Consider the following 14,798-nt stretch of genomic DNA (forward strand, 5'->3'; position numbering starts at 1 on the left):
TGTTAGTGTTCATCTACACTTAAAAAAAAAAAAATAAAGAAAGAAAGAGAGAAATAATTTCCTATCTGTTGAATGAGGAAAAGCAAATGAGTATATAATCTTTGTGTCAAGTGCTCAATCATGTCAGACTGTTTGCAACCCCATGGATTGTAGCCTGCAAGGCCCCTCTGTCCATGGAATTTTTAGGCAAGAATACTGAAATGGGTTGCCATTTCTTTCCGCAGGGGATCTTCCTGTCCCAGGGATCGAACCCATGTCTCCTGCATTTGCAGGTGGGTTCTTTACTACTGTGCCACCTAGGAAGCCCATATAATCTTAAATTATGATAAAAATAAAACTCCTAATGTCCGTCAATAATCAATACTTTTAAAAAAATGCCTGTGTTGATACGTTTTGATTTAACCTAATGTTTTATTTTTCCATTTTTATATATTGTACTATGCTTTGCAAAATAGAAAGTTTGATTACATAAGCTGCAATTTTAAGGAAAGGAAAGGATGTATTTATAAAACTAACATTATGATGGCAATTTATGATTACTTCACTTAATTTTGCAAATAGTAAATATAAGGTGGCTAAGATCATGATTTTCAGCCTTATCTTTTGTTATTTTCCCTGAAAATGGATTGTAACCTAAAATTTGCTCCAAAACTTAACTTAAAAGCTATCAAAGTTTAATCCTAATTTTAACAGTGAGATTATAGATTGAAATATTTCAAAGTATTCTTGTTAACTTGTATCTCTGATTTCAAGTCACAGAAATGCAAGTGAAATTTTAAAAAGTGGGATCTAATCAAAGATACAGAATTGGTTACAAATACCAGGAAACTCTCAGCAAAAATGTGGTTACAGAAAGGACAGGAAGCAAAAGCAAGATCATTGGGCAGGCTCTGTGGGGTCCCAGCATTAGGTTGGATGAATTCCTGTTTATTATCCTCAAGAATCAGTTACTGGGAGAGAGAATCTAATGGTCTGTTTTACCACCCACTTACCCTTGAACCAGTCCTACCAGTCTGCATATGGTGATTGGGGGTTGAGGGGAGGGTGTTGCAGAATGGGGATGATCCCCAAGAAAAACTTTCATGTTATTAACAAAAAGAGGAATAGATGCCTAGTAGGCAAAATCAACCAGAGAAGGCAATGGCACCCCACTCCAGTACTCTTGCCTGGAAAATCCCATGGATGGAGGAGCCTGGTAGGCTGCAGTCCATGGGGTTGCTAAGAGTCGGACACGACTGAGCGACTTCACTTTGTTTTCACTTTCATTCACTTTGTTTTCACTTTCATGCATTGGAGAAGGAAATGGCAACCTACTCCAGTGTTCTTGCCTGGAGAATCCCAGGGACGGGGCATCCTGGTGGGCTGCCATCTATGGGGTCGCACAGAGTCGGACACGACTGAAGCGACTTAGCAGCAGCAGCAGCAGCAGGCAAAATCAACAGATTTCCTCTGTAATAACTTAGCTGATTTGCTACAGGATTGTAGCATGATCTTGACAATACTTTTTTTTCCTCAAAGAATTCTGCTCTATAAATGCTGAGGAAACACAGGACAATAGAGAATTATAAGTAAATAGCACCTAGCAACACATTATTCACTAGTGTACAGGTATGCCTCAATCTATGCAGTGTATATGTTCCTAAAGATTATATAAAAATCAAATTTCTCTTTTCTACTTAAATATAATCTAAATTCCCTTTTTTTATTACTTAAGAGTAATCCCTAATGTAATCCCATAAATTTGGATTCTCATGTTGAATTTGTTACTGATGAATGGTATGATTTGGCATGTTTAGAAAGAAAGTATACTACTTTTTAAAAGTTTACACTGATCCATGAAGAAAACAAGCATTAAATTGAAGCTTTTAATAATCAGTACTTTCAATAATATTCTCTAAGCCCTTGGACCAATATTTCAAAACCAATTTGAGTTAGTAGACCTAACAACTTCACATTCTGATTGTAAGCACTGTTCCTTTTTGTCATTTCTTGCACCTCACCACCACGTCTGTCCACATACGCACCTTCCTGACACAACTATATCCCGTGATTAATGATGACCTTAAAGATACTCTCCCTATTTTGTATTGTCACTCTGATTTTGCTCCTCATCCTTCAAACTATGGCTTTTCTTACTCCACCGTGTGTGTACTCAGTTGTTCAATCATGTCTGACTCTTGGTGACCCCATGGGCTGCAGCCCACCAGGTTCCTCTGTCCATAGGATTTCCCAGGCAAGAATACTAGAGTGTGTTGCCGTTTCCTACTCCAGGGAATCTTCCCAACCCAGGGATCAAACCCAGGTCTTCTGCATCTCCTGCACTGGCAGGCAGATTCTTTACCACTGAGACGCCTAGGAACTCCCAAGAAAACTACTGAATATTCCTACAGAAAATCTCAGTATCAGGCAGTATTGAGTCCACAAGTTCAGCTTAGCCTTCATCACTGTTTATCAGTTGTTTCTAAACTCCTTATCCCCGAACCCCCCACACATACACACACACATGTGTGCACACACATCAGCTTCGGATCTTCACTGTCCCCTTCAAACTCCTACATCTCACACTGAGCCCCTATTCCTTTCATCTTCTAATTTGGAAAGAAAATTTAGAGGCCACCAGGCAAGCTGTCCTGCTTCCTCTCTCATCTCCACTCCTAAAATAAATATTGGCACCTCTCCTTAGGCTCTTTTGTATCACAGTGAGGTCTTCTCTACAAGGACAACTTCTTTTTTTATATATGATACTTGCCCTGCCCAGCCTTTCCTATGACCTGTGTTGTCAGCTTCACAACTGCTTTCCTGTATCTTCAGTCTCCTGATTTTCTATGAGTCTCCCTGTCTTTAAAAACCAAACATTGACAAAACCATATCTTACTTGAACCTTTGTTTTATGTCAGAATATCTTCTTAGCCTTATCCTTTTCTTCATCCTTTAAATTTTGGAAAGAATTGTTTACCCTTCAACTTCCATTTCTTCTTTAACATATTATATTTCTGTCCCCTTCTTATTCTGAAATTATTTTTTTGAGTAGCACTGATAACCTCAGAGTGTTGTATTCAAGACCAAGTCTTATCCTACTTGACCTTGTTAGAATATTTGGGATATTTGACACCATTCCTTTATCTTTTGCTGACTTCCCTCACCAAAAGTATGAGAGAAGTCCCTCCCTCTGTTCATATATTTTTCTTTTCACTTATTATATCAGTTATTATATTTATCATTATCATTACCAAGGTGCCTGAGTGCCACCCTAGCCTAATTAAATCAGAGGCTCAGGGCAGTAGAACCCAGCATCAGTCTTTACTTGAAGCTAACCAGATGGCATTGTAGAGGAGACAGGGATCAAGACCATTCCCATGGAAAAGAAATGCAAAAAAGCAAAATGGCTGTCTGGGGACGCCTTACAAATAGCTGTGAAAAGAAGAGAAGCGAAAAGCAAAGGAGAAAAAGAAAGATACAAACATCTGAATGCAGAGTTCCAAAGAATAGCAAGAAGTGAAGAAAGCCTTCTTCAGCGATCAATGCAAAGAAATAGAGGAAAAAAACAGAATGGGAAAGACTAGGGATCTCTTCAAGAAAATCAGAGATACCAAAGGAACATTTCATGCAAAGATGGGCTCGATAAAGGACAGAAATGGTATGGACCCAACAGAAGCAGAAGATATTAAGAAGAGATGGCAAGAATACACAGAAGAACTGTACAAAAAGGAGCTTCACGACCCAGATATTCACGATGGTGTGATCACTGACCTAGAGCCAGACATCCTGGAATGTGAAGTCAAGTGGGCCTTAGAAAGCATCACTACGACCAAAGCTAGTGGAGGTGATGGAATTCCAGTTGAGCTATTTCAAATCCTGAAAGATGATGCTGTGAAAGTGCTGCACTCAATATGCCAGCAAATTTGGAAAACTCAGCAGTGGCCACAGGACTGGAAAAGGTCAGTTTTCATTCCAAACCCCAAAAAAGGCAATGCCAAAGAATGCTCAAACTACCGCACAATTGCACTCATCTCACACGCTAGTAAAGTAATACTCAAAATTCTCCAAGCCAGGCTTCAGCAATATGTGAACCGTGAACTTCCTGATGTTCAAGCTGGTTTTAGAAAAGGCAGAGGAACCGGAGATCAAATTGCCAACATCCGCTGGATCATTGAAAAAGCAAGAGAGTTCCAGAAAAACATCTATTTCTGCTTTATTGACTATGCCAAAGCCTTTGACTGTGTGGATCACAATAAACTGTGGAAAATTCTTCAAGAGATGGGAATACCAGACCACCTGATCTGCCTCTTGAGAAATTTGTATGCAGGTCAGGAAGCAACAGTTAGAACTGGACATGGAACAACAGACTGGTTCCAAATAGGAAAAGGAGTTCATCAAGGCTGTATATTGTCACCCTGTTTATTTAACTTCTATGCAGAGTACATCATGAGAAACACTGGACTGGAAGAAACACAAGCTGGAATCAAGATTGCCGGGAAAAATATCAATAACCTGAGATATGCAGATGACACCACCCTGATGGCAGAAAGTGAAGAGGAACTAAAAGCCTCTTGATGAAAGTGAGAGAGAGAGTGAAAAAGTTGGCTTAAAGCTCAACATTCAGAAAACGAAGATCATGGCATCTGGTCCCATCACTTCATGGGAAATAGATGGGGAAACAGTGGAAACAGTGTCAGACTTTATTTTGGGGGGCTCCAAAATCACTGCAGATGGTGACTGCAGCATGAAATTAAAAGACATTTACTCCTTGGAAGGAAAGTTATGACCAACCTAGATAGCATATTCAAAAGCAGAAACTGTTTTGCCAACAAAGGTTCATCTAGTCAAAGCTATGGTTTTTCCACTGGTCATGTATGGATGTGAGAGTTGGACTGTGAAGAAGGCTGAGCGCCAAAGAATTGATGCTTTTGAACTGTGGTGTTGGAGAAGACTCTTGAGAGTCCCTTGGACTGCAAGGAGATCCAACCAGTCCATTCTGAAGGAGATCAGCCCTGGGATTTCTTTGGAAGGAATGATGCTAAAGCTGAAATTCCAATAATTTGGCCACCTTGTGCGAAGAGTTGACTCATTGGAAAAGACTCTGATGCTGGGAGGGATTGGGGGCAAGAGGAGAAGGGGACGACAGAGGATGAGATGGCTGGATGGCATCACTGACTCGATGGATGTGAGTCTGGGTGAACTCTGGGAGTTGGTGATGGACAGGGAGGCCTGGCGTGCTGCGATTCATGGGGTCGCAAAGAGTCAGACACGACTGATCAACTGATCTGATCTGATCTGAACCAGATGGCCTTAGCACATGGCACAAACATGGTCCACTGGAGAAGGGCATGGCAAACCACTTCAGTATTCTTGCCTTGAGAACCCCATGAACAGTATGAAAAGGCAAAAAGATAGGACACTGAATGATGAACTCTCCAGGTCGGTAGGTGCCCTATATGCTACTGGAGATCAGTGGAGCAATAATTCCAGAAAGAATGAAGAGATGACGCCAAAGCAAAAACAATACCCACTGTGGATGTGACTGGTGATGGAAGTAAAGTCCGATGCTGTAAAGAGGAATATTGCATGGGAAGCTGGAATGTTAGGTCCATGAATCAAGGTAAATTGAAATTGGTCAAACAGGAGATGGCCAGAGTGAACGTCAACATTTTAGGAATCAGTGAAATAAAATGGACTGGAATGGGTGAATTTAACTCAGATGACCATTATATCTACTACTGTGGGCAAGAATCCCTTAGAAGAAATGGAGTAGCCATCACAGTCAACAAAAGAATCCTAAATGCAGTACTTGGATGCAATCTCAAAAATGACAGAATGATCTCTATTCATTTCCAAGGCAAACCATTCAATATCACAGTAATCCAAGTCTATGGATTTGGTGGCTCAGATGGTAAAGCATCTGCCTACAATGCAGGAGACCCGGGTTCAATCCCTGGGTCAGAAAGATCTCCTGGAGAAGGAAATGGCAAGCCAGTCCAGTATTCTTGCCTGGAAAATCCCATGGACAAAGGAGTCTGGTAGGCTATAGTCCATGGAGTCACAGAGTTGGACATGACTGAGTGACTTCACTTTAACCCAAGTCTATTCCCCGACCCGTAATGCTGAAGAATCTGAAGTTGAATGGTTCTACGAAGACCTACAAGACCTTATAGAACTAACACCCAAAAATGATGTCCTTTTTATTATAGGGGACTGGAATGCAGAAGTAGCAAGTCAAGAAATACCTGGAGTAACAGGCAAATTTGGCCTTGGAGTACAGAATGAAGCAGAGCAAAAGCTAATAGAGTTTTGCCAAGAGAACACACTGGTCATAGCAAACACACTCAAAGATTCTACCGCTGCACATGACCAGGTAGTCAATACAGAAATCTGATTGATTATATTCTTTGCAGCCAAAGATGGAGAAGTTCTATACAGTCAGCAAAAACAAGACTAGGAGCTGACTATGGCTCAGATGATGAACTCCTTATTGCCAAATTCAGACTTAAATTGAAGAAAGTAGGGAAAACCACTAGACCATTCAGGTATGACCTAAATCAAATCCCTTATGATTATACAGTGGAGGTGACAGAGTATTAGAGCTGATAGACAGAGTGCCTAATGAACCATGGATGGAGGTTCGTGACACTGTACAGGAGGCAGGGATCAAGACGATCCTCAAGAAAAAGAAATCAAAAAAGGATCAACGATTGTCTGAGGAGGTCTTACAAATAGCTTTGAAAGGAAGAGAAGCAAAAGACAAAGGGGAAATGGTAAGATATACCTATCTGAATGCAGAATTCCAAAGAATAGCAAGGAGAAATAAGAAAGCCTTCTCAGTGATCAACGCAGAGAAATAGAGGAAAACAGTAGAATGGGAAAGACTAGAGATCTCTTCAAGATTTTAGAGATACCAAGGGAACATTTCATGAAAAGATGGGCACAAAATAAAGGACAGAATGATATGGACCCAACAGAAGAAGATGATATTAGAAGAGGTGTCAAGAATACACAGAAGAACTGTACAAAAAGATCTTCATGACCCAGATAATCACGATGGTGTGATCACTCACCTAGAGCCAGACATCCTGGAATGCGAAGCCAAGTGGGCCTTAGGAAGCATCACTAAGAACAAAGCTAGCAGAGGTGATGGAATTCCAGTTGAGCTATTTAAAATCCTAAAATATGATGCTGTGAAAGTGCTTCACTCAATATGCCAGCAAATTTGGAAAACTCGGCAGTGGCCACAGGACTGGAAAAGGTCAGTTTTCATTCCAATCCCAAAGAAAGGTAATGCAAAAGAATGCTCAAACTACCACAAAATTGCACTCATCTCACATGCTAGCAAAGTAATGCTCAAAATACTCCAAGCCAGGCTGCAACAGTACGTTCACCTTGAACTTCCAAATGTTCAAGCTGGATTTAGAACAGGCAGAGGTGCCATAGATCAAATTGCCAACATCTGTTTGATCATTGAAAAAGCAAGAGAGTTCCAGAAAAACATCTACTTTTGCTTTGTTGACTATGCCAAAGCCTTTAACTGTGTGGATCACAACACACTGTAGAAATTTCTGAAAGAGATGGAATACCAGACCACCTGACCTGCCTCTTGAAAAATCTGTATGCAGATCAGGAAGCAACAATTAGAACTGGACATGGAACAACAGACTAATCCTTTCCCTAATCCGGAAAGGATTACATCAAGGCTCTATATTGTCACCATGCTTATTTAACCTATATGCAGAGAACATCATGAAAAATGCTGGACTGGATGAAGCACTAACTGGAATCAGGCTTGCCGGGAGAAATATCAATATCCTCAGATATGCAGATGACACCACCCTTATGGTAGAAAGCAAAGAAGAACTAAAGAGCCTCTTGATGAAAGTGAAAGAGAGTGAAAAAGTTGACTGAAAACTCAACATTCAGAAAACTAAGATCATGGCATCCAGTCCTATCACTTCATGGCAAATTGATGGGGAAGCATTGGAAACAGTGAGAGACTGTATTTTTGGGCTCCAAAATCACTGCAGGTGGTGACTGCAGCCATGAAATTAAATGATGCATGCTCCTTGGAAGAAAAGCTATGCCCAACCTAGACTGCCTATTAAAAAGCAGAGAGATTTACCAACTTTACCAGCAAAGGTCTGTCTAGTTAAACCTATGTTTTTTTCCAGTAGTCATGTGTGGATGCTAAAGTTGGAATATAAAATAAAGCCGAGCACTGAAGCATTGATGCTTTTGAACTGTGGTGTTGGAGAAGACTCTTGAGAGTCCCTTGGACTGCAAGAGATCCCACCAGTCCATCCTAAAGAAATCAATCCTGAATATTCATTGGAAGGACTGATGCTGAAGCTGAAACTCCAATTCTTTGGCCACCTAATGCTAAGGACTGATTCATTTGAAAAGACCCTGATGCTGGCAAAGATTGATGGTGGGAGGAGAAGGGGTCGACAGAGGATAAGATGGTTGGTTGACATCAGCAACTCAATGGACATGAGTTTGAGTAAACTCTGGGAGTTGGTGATGAACAGGGAGGCCTGGCGTGCTGTAGTCCATGGTTTCTCAGAGTTGGGCACGACTAGTTGACTGAACTGAACCGAACTGAGAACGACCTCCTTAGACGATCTCAGTGACAACACATCACTGCTTGCGTAAGATCTCAGACCTCCCTGAACTTAAAGCTTATACTATACTCAAATATTTGCTGTAAATAGCTACCTGCATATCCTGCAGTCACGTCCAATGTAGTATTTCCAAATGAAGCAAATCCTCTTAATTTTTGTTTTATTTTGTTGTCTTGTGTCCTCTTAACTTTCTGGTGACATCACAATCTACTTCCAGTGTCCTTCACTCTTTCATTCTGTCACTCAGATAATTTTCAAATCAGAAGTTAGCCTCTTCTCAAAATGAGTACTGTTTTCTCACTTTGACTGCTCTTGATTTGGTCCACACCATAATTAACTTTCCAGTAAATCTCTGGGCATCTTAGGCAACCATCTATCAGGTCCCAGTTCTAGTCTAAGCCCACACCCTCAGGCTTTTGGAATGTCTCCTTAAAAGAAAATCTGCTCTTCCCTTTACCTCAGGGCATGATAGAAATTCTCTTTGTCTTATGTGCAGAACTTTCCATAGTCTGAGTTTACCAGTCTTCTCTCTCATCCTCTCTCCCTATCCATCTCACATTTGAGCCACACCCACATGATCACATTTGTCAAATGCAATTCTAAGTCTTTTAGATTATCTCTTTCTTCCTTTCCAGGTCTTTCTTTTTCAAGTAATAAAGTTCTCATTCTTAATACATTCTTTCAATATAGTGGAACTGTTCTTTTTATGTCTTAGTACATTTCTCTCTAATGTTGAGTCTCAGTGTGGGATCCATGGGTAGATTCAGGAGGTCAATGAACATGAATGGAAGAAAAAGTATTCTCATTTTCATTTCTAATTAAAACTTAATATTTTATTCTATTACAAATGTAGGTAACAAACCACAGGAAGATTGGCATTGTCTATGACATTGTTTTACAGTGTCATAAAAAAATATGAGAGATGTTTTCATATTACATTACAGCTGGCAAAAATATCTAGAAGTATTAGTTATGCTTATTACTACTTAAAATTATAGTGGCTATTAACCTGACATTATGTCTTATTATGTAATGTATTCACAAATAAGCACATTGATTAATATTTACAAACCCAGCTTTTTAAATATTTTGATAATTGAATTTTGATATAACTGATTTCCTTCCTAACTTCTTATATTTTATTTTATATAATTAAATTTTCTTTCTGAGGAAATTTGTCAGATTGGCAAATTTCTGAGGAAATTTGTCAGATTGGCAAAGAGGTTCAAGATGCCAATATCACACTTAGTTGTATCCTAGTTTACAAGGCTATTCTTCCCACTCTCCTCTGGAACCAGAGATGATTTTCTTTTATTTTTATATCTACATAGATAATGTAGCTTATAGCACATAGTAGGTTCTTAAGTATTGAATGACTGAATAATAGAATAAGAGAGTGAAAACTTACCTGTCATACAAGTATATTGAACACAGAAGACAGTATTTCTCCAAGTGTAATCATGGGAGCTCTAAATCACAGTTCTCAAGACACTTGAAAAATGCATACTCGTGGATTTGGAATCTGATTGTCTAGAATTTTTGAATCTAGATGTCTAACCTTGAATTCTTAATCATTACAGTTTATCCAGACATTATTTACATGCTAAAGTTTGAGAATCTGTAGGTTTCATGATGCACAGCAGCCTTAAAAAAATAAATAAAAGCATGACCTTTGTAAATATTATCACCTCCCTGGGCTTTATTTTCCTTCTCTGCAAAGTGGTTCTTTAATGGCTGTACTGTATTCTCCTCGCTATATCATATAGGTTTTGTAGTCAGTACCACAGAAGGAAATAAGATAGTCTTACTGCTTGTTGAGAATGAAGAGTCTTCAGGCGTGTGCTCATATTGGTTTGGTTCTCCAGGGTGTGTTGTCCTTCTACTCACTGACTGATTTCAAATGATACACCTCCTACTCTGATCCACTGATCTTATGAAATACTCACAGTGTTTCCCAGGCAGTAGTTCTCTTTTCTTCACCTCCTCTGTCAAAGCTGGGCAGATTTTAATCTGTTTTTCAGAGATGGGCAGATTCAAACACAATATTTTGAATTTGCAAAGCCAACATGTATCATCCTGGTACAACCCTGGCCACACTGTCCTTTGGATAACTTCTCTCAGATTTGATGAATGTATTAAAAACAGACAACCAAACCAACAAACAGAACAGTCAGAGTAGAGGAAAGGCCACTCAACCATTTAATTTTATTCTTGTTTCATATTAGGTCAGGAGGGTCCACAATTCTTGACTGGACAAAGACTTTTTAAAAAAATGTTTGCACCTTTAAAATGTAGATCATTATTCCATTCATATATCATTTTGTCCCAAATTTTATAAGACACTAAATTTGTAAACATATTAAAGAAAAATTTTATCCCATTTTCAGCCAACCTCAAAAAATTATAATTTAAAAATATGTTCAATGTTCATCACAGCACTGTTTATAATAGCCAGGACATGGAAGCAACCTAGCTGTCCATCAGCAGATGAATGGATAAGAAAGCTGTGGTACATATACACAATGGAATATTACTCAGCCATTAAAAAGAATACATTTGAATCAGTTCTAATGAGGTGGATGAAACTGGAGCCTATTATACAGAGTGAAGTAAGCCAGAAAGAAAAACACAAATATAGTATACTAACATATATATAGGGAATTTAGAAAGATGGTAACAATAACCCTGTATACGAGGCAGCAAAAGAGACACTGATGTATAGAACAGTCTTTTGGACTCTGTGGGAGAGGGAGAGGGTGGGATGATTTGGGAGAATGGCATTGAAACATGTATAATATCATATATGAAATGAGTTGCCAGTCCAGGTTCGATGCACGATACTGGATGCTTGGGGCTGGTGCACTGGGACGACCCAGAGGGATGGTATGGGGAGGGAGGAGGGAGGAGGGTTCAGGATGGGGAACATGTGTATACCTGTGGCAGATTCATGTTGATATATGGCAAAACCAATACAATATTGTAAAGTTAAAAAATAAAATAAAAAAAAGAAAAAGAAAGCTACCATAAAAAAAAAAGTATGTTCATTTGTTAGGAAAGATCAACTTATAATACTTTCCTGTTTTTCTATGAAAAATATACCATCATCAACTTTGTAGAAATTATATTATTTCTTAAAAGTCACTTAACTTTGTCACTGAATGCAAACACTCTCATATTAACTTTTTGCTTTGCCACACCAGGTTTCTAAGGAGAAACAAATATTTTTTTTTAATAGTGATTATTTTTTTCTTTCTTTTTAATATTTTTTATTTATATGGAAGATACTTTGATTTATATCATAAAGTCTAATAGTAATGGAAAGTTATTTGAATGCAGATAGAATGTCTTGGGAAATTTTGCATCCTTTACAGTGTTTTCTATATACAGTAGAATTTTAATAATTTTTTATTTGAAAAAAATTGAATGTTCTGAAGCAATAATGATAGCTAATAAATAGTAATAAGTACATAACTAAGAGACATTAAGCATATGGATACTAGCGGTGTTCTAAGTACTTTGTAAATCAGTGTATTTAATGACCTTAGAACCTTGTTATTTACTATTCCCTTTCTGGACAGAAAGGTATGCATATGTGCTAAGTATGCTTCATAGTCATGTCCGACTCTTTACAACCCTAAGGACAACAGCCTGCCAGGCTCCTCTGTCCTCAGGGATCTCCAGGCAAGAATACTGGAGTGGGTTGCCATGTCCTTCTCCGGGGGATCCTCCTGACTCAGGGATCAAACCAGCATCTCTATGTCTCCTGCATTGGCAGACATGTTCTTTACTACTAGAGCCACCTGGGAAGCTGGACAGAGAGGAAGGAGAGCTAAGTAACGTACTCAAGGTCACACTCCTAATAAGTGTTGAGTCAGGACCTGAACCCTAGAAGACTGTCTCCAGACCCAGTGCTCTCATTTCCAACACAGAACGATTTACTCTTTATTGTTTTAACGGAAAATTGCAATGATCCATATTTAATGGAAGAATAGATTCCCTCTGAAGTTAATGTTGAAAGCCCATTCCAGTACATTGTCATGGCCTTTTCACTCTTAAAATGTTCTTTGGTGCTTATCTGAAACAGATGCAAACACTTAAAACATCCATTCATATTGTGTTTCCCTGTGATTTGCTGGACCATGTCAGGTTGCCTCCAATGACTGTATGATTTCATTTGCCTTGCTACCCTTTTACAGACCTGCAACCTCATGGATCTGTTCAAGCATAGTTGGTTGGAGGTTGATTAGCATCTCTTGCCAACATTCTGTCTCCTTCTGTTGTAGAGAGCTCTAGGACAGCCAGGAGAAGCTTGGTGGGTTTTTTCAAAGCAGTTTCTTCAACCAAGTTTTTTGGCAAGACGTGATGATGGGCTAATGGCAGTGCAGTTTACTCGCACATCCTTTTAACTCCTGGAGTTACTAATTGGGAATTACTTGAAAGACTTTACCTTTTAAACGGTTTACTTTTTTCCAAGGTATTGTTCTTCAGTAAACATAAGATTAAGTTGACTTTCTCTTTTTACAAATTTTGATTTTTGACTTTTTATTGCTTGTTCAACTCTCTTGATTGTTTAAACTTATAATTTTGCATGCAAAATGACTGCACAGAAGTGTCACTGCAAGTCCATACTGTGGGACAGTCCTATCTCTTTTATCTCCAAGGATAGATTAATGACAGTATCATTTTTATTTGCTGTATTTTTATCTCCAGCAACAGGAATGATTTGGCACTGTCAGCTGATGATTGCTTTGGTTAAACAAAGTTTCGGATTAACAAAAATATGCAATGGCTTCAGAAGGTCCTTTAGAATTTTGTTTGTCAAAGTTACCTCAGTGGTTATTGGTTGAAATCATATTGTGTAAATTTTTGAGACACAATTAAAGAAGATATGTTTGGATTATACTTAGATTTACTGAAATTACATTTATGAGTCATTTGAGCTGAGAATGGAGAAAATTCTCACAGTGATGCTTCAGGCTGCTCTCAACCCATAACTGCAATCTGTAGAAGTAGCAAAAATCTCCCTCTTACAATGAAATCCTTCAGATAATTTTGGCACCTATATTCTTTAAATGGTGCCTACACCATTTTATTCCATAGCATCTTTTGTGTATTTTTATCAATATACTTGTATCTGGTCTGGAAATGTCCTGTTTTTTAGTCATCTCTAAATCTTCCCTCAGAGCTTGTGATTGGGATGGCAAACCTCCAGCACCCAACATGTTTTGTCTGTGTTGGAGACACAAAGTACAATATTTAAGTTGAGTGCTCTTGAAAGAGCTTAAGGTGATGTTGCTTACTTACGGAATTTCATTTTCAGCACTAAATATAAATAGTGTTGAGGTACTTTTGGAGTTCTAACCATTTTTGGTTTTAGGTAGACAAATGTCGATCTGAGCATTTTTTGTTAGTTGGTTCATTTCTGTGGTATGGAGTAGCATTTCTTTTCTTTTTTTTTTTTTTAATTTTCAGATGTGTATGACCTTGTTAAATAGCAGTCCAAAAATCATGTGGCTTGTTTTGATTTTAACCAAAGTTACAGCTGCCTAACTGTAAAGCAGTCAGTTTCTCTTATTATGACTAGTTCTTCAACTTGTACTGTTTTAAATTGCCTGCAATTAGCATATTTCAACCTTATTTTTAGGTTTAAATTGCAGTGTGAGAGTGTAGTCTCCTCTTAGCTAATTAGTGCTATCAAGGAACAGTAGGTTACCTCATTAGTACCATGTGCATTTAATTAAAGAAGAGAAAATTGGAGTTAACCTCATAGTTAATATTTTCACAGAGTGCTACAATGCCAACACCTTCAATTGGAGTCACACCCCTGTGTATCTAATTATTCACTGGTGCCAAATAAGGTTAGCAAGGGTACTACAAGGCTGTTGACAAAATAATTTAGATGAAAACGTGTTTGTTGGATTCTGACAGCAAAATATAACTTGAACATATTTTCCTCATCTGCCAGTGTCAGGTGACATACTTCTTCATAGGAAACTGGAGGAGGAGAATATTTGGGAAGCCATTTTTGTTTTTTTCTGTTTGAATTAAGGTTGCTCTTATCTTGAAAAAAAAATGACACATAGTCATGTAAAGCATATACAATCCGTTTCTTAAACAGAGCCCCTGAACTTCAGAGATGTATTTGAAAAGAATTATTTATAAGATGTAATATTTACATGCATCAAACCACTA

At 38.4% G+C, this 14,798-nt stretch overlaps 1 protein-coding gene across 50 annotated transcripts in view; it reads left to right on the top strand.

Moving 5' to 3' along the window:
* The window catches only part of FOXP2 (forkhead box P2), a 665,882-nt gene that overhangs the window by 504,472 nt on the left and 146,612 nt on the right, over window positions 1-14,798 (top strand). The window lies entirely within an intron of this gene.

The sequence above is a fragment of the Bos grunniens genome, chromosome 4 (genome assembly GCF_055505025.1).
Source record: "Bos grunniens cultivar Pamir isolate PY7600 chromosome 4, Bosgru_T2T1.0, whole genome shotgun sequence".
NCBI lineage: Eukaryota > Metazoa > Chordata > Mammalia > Artiodactyla > Bovidae > Bos > Bos grunniens.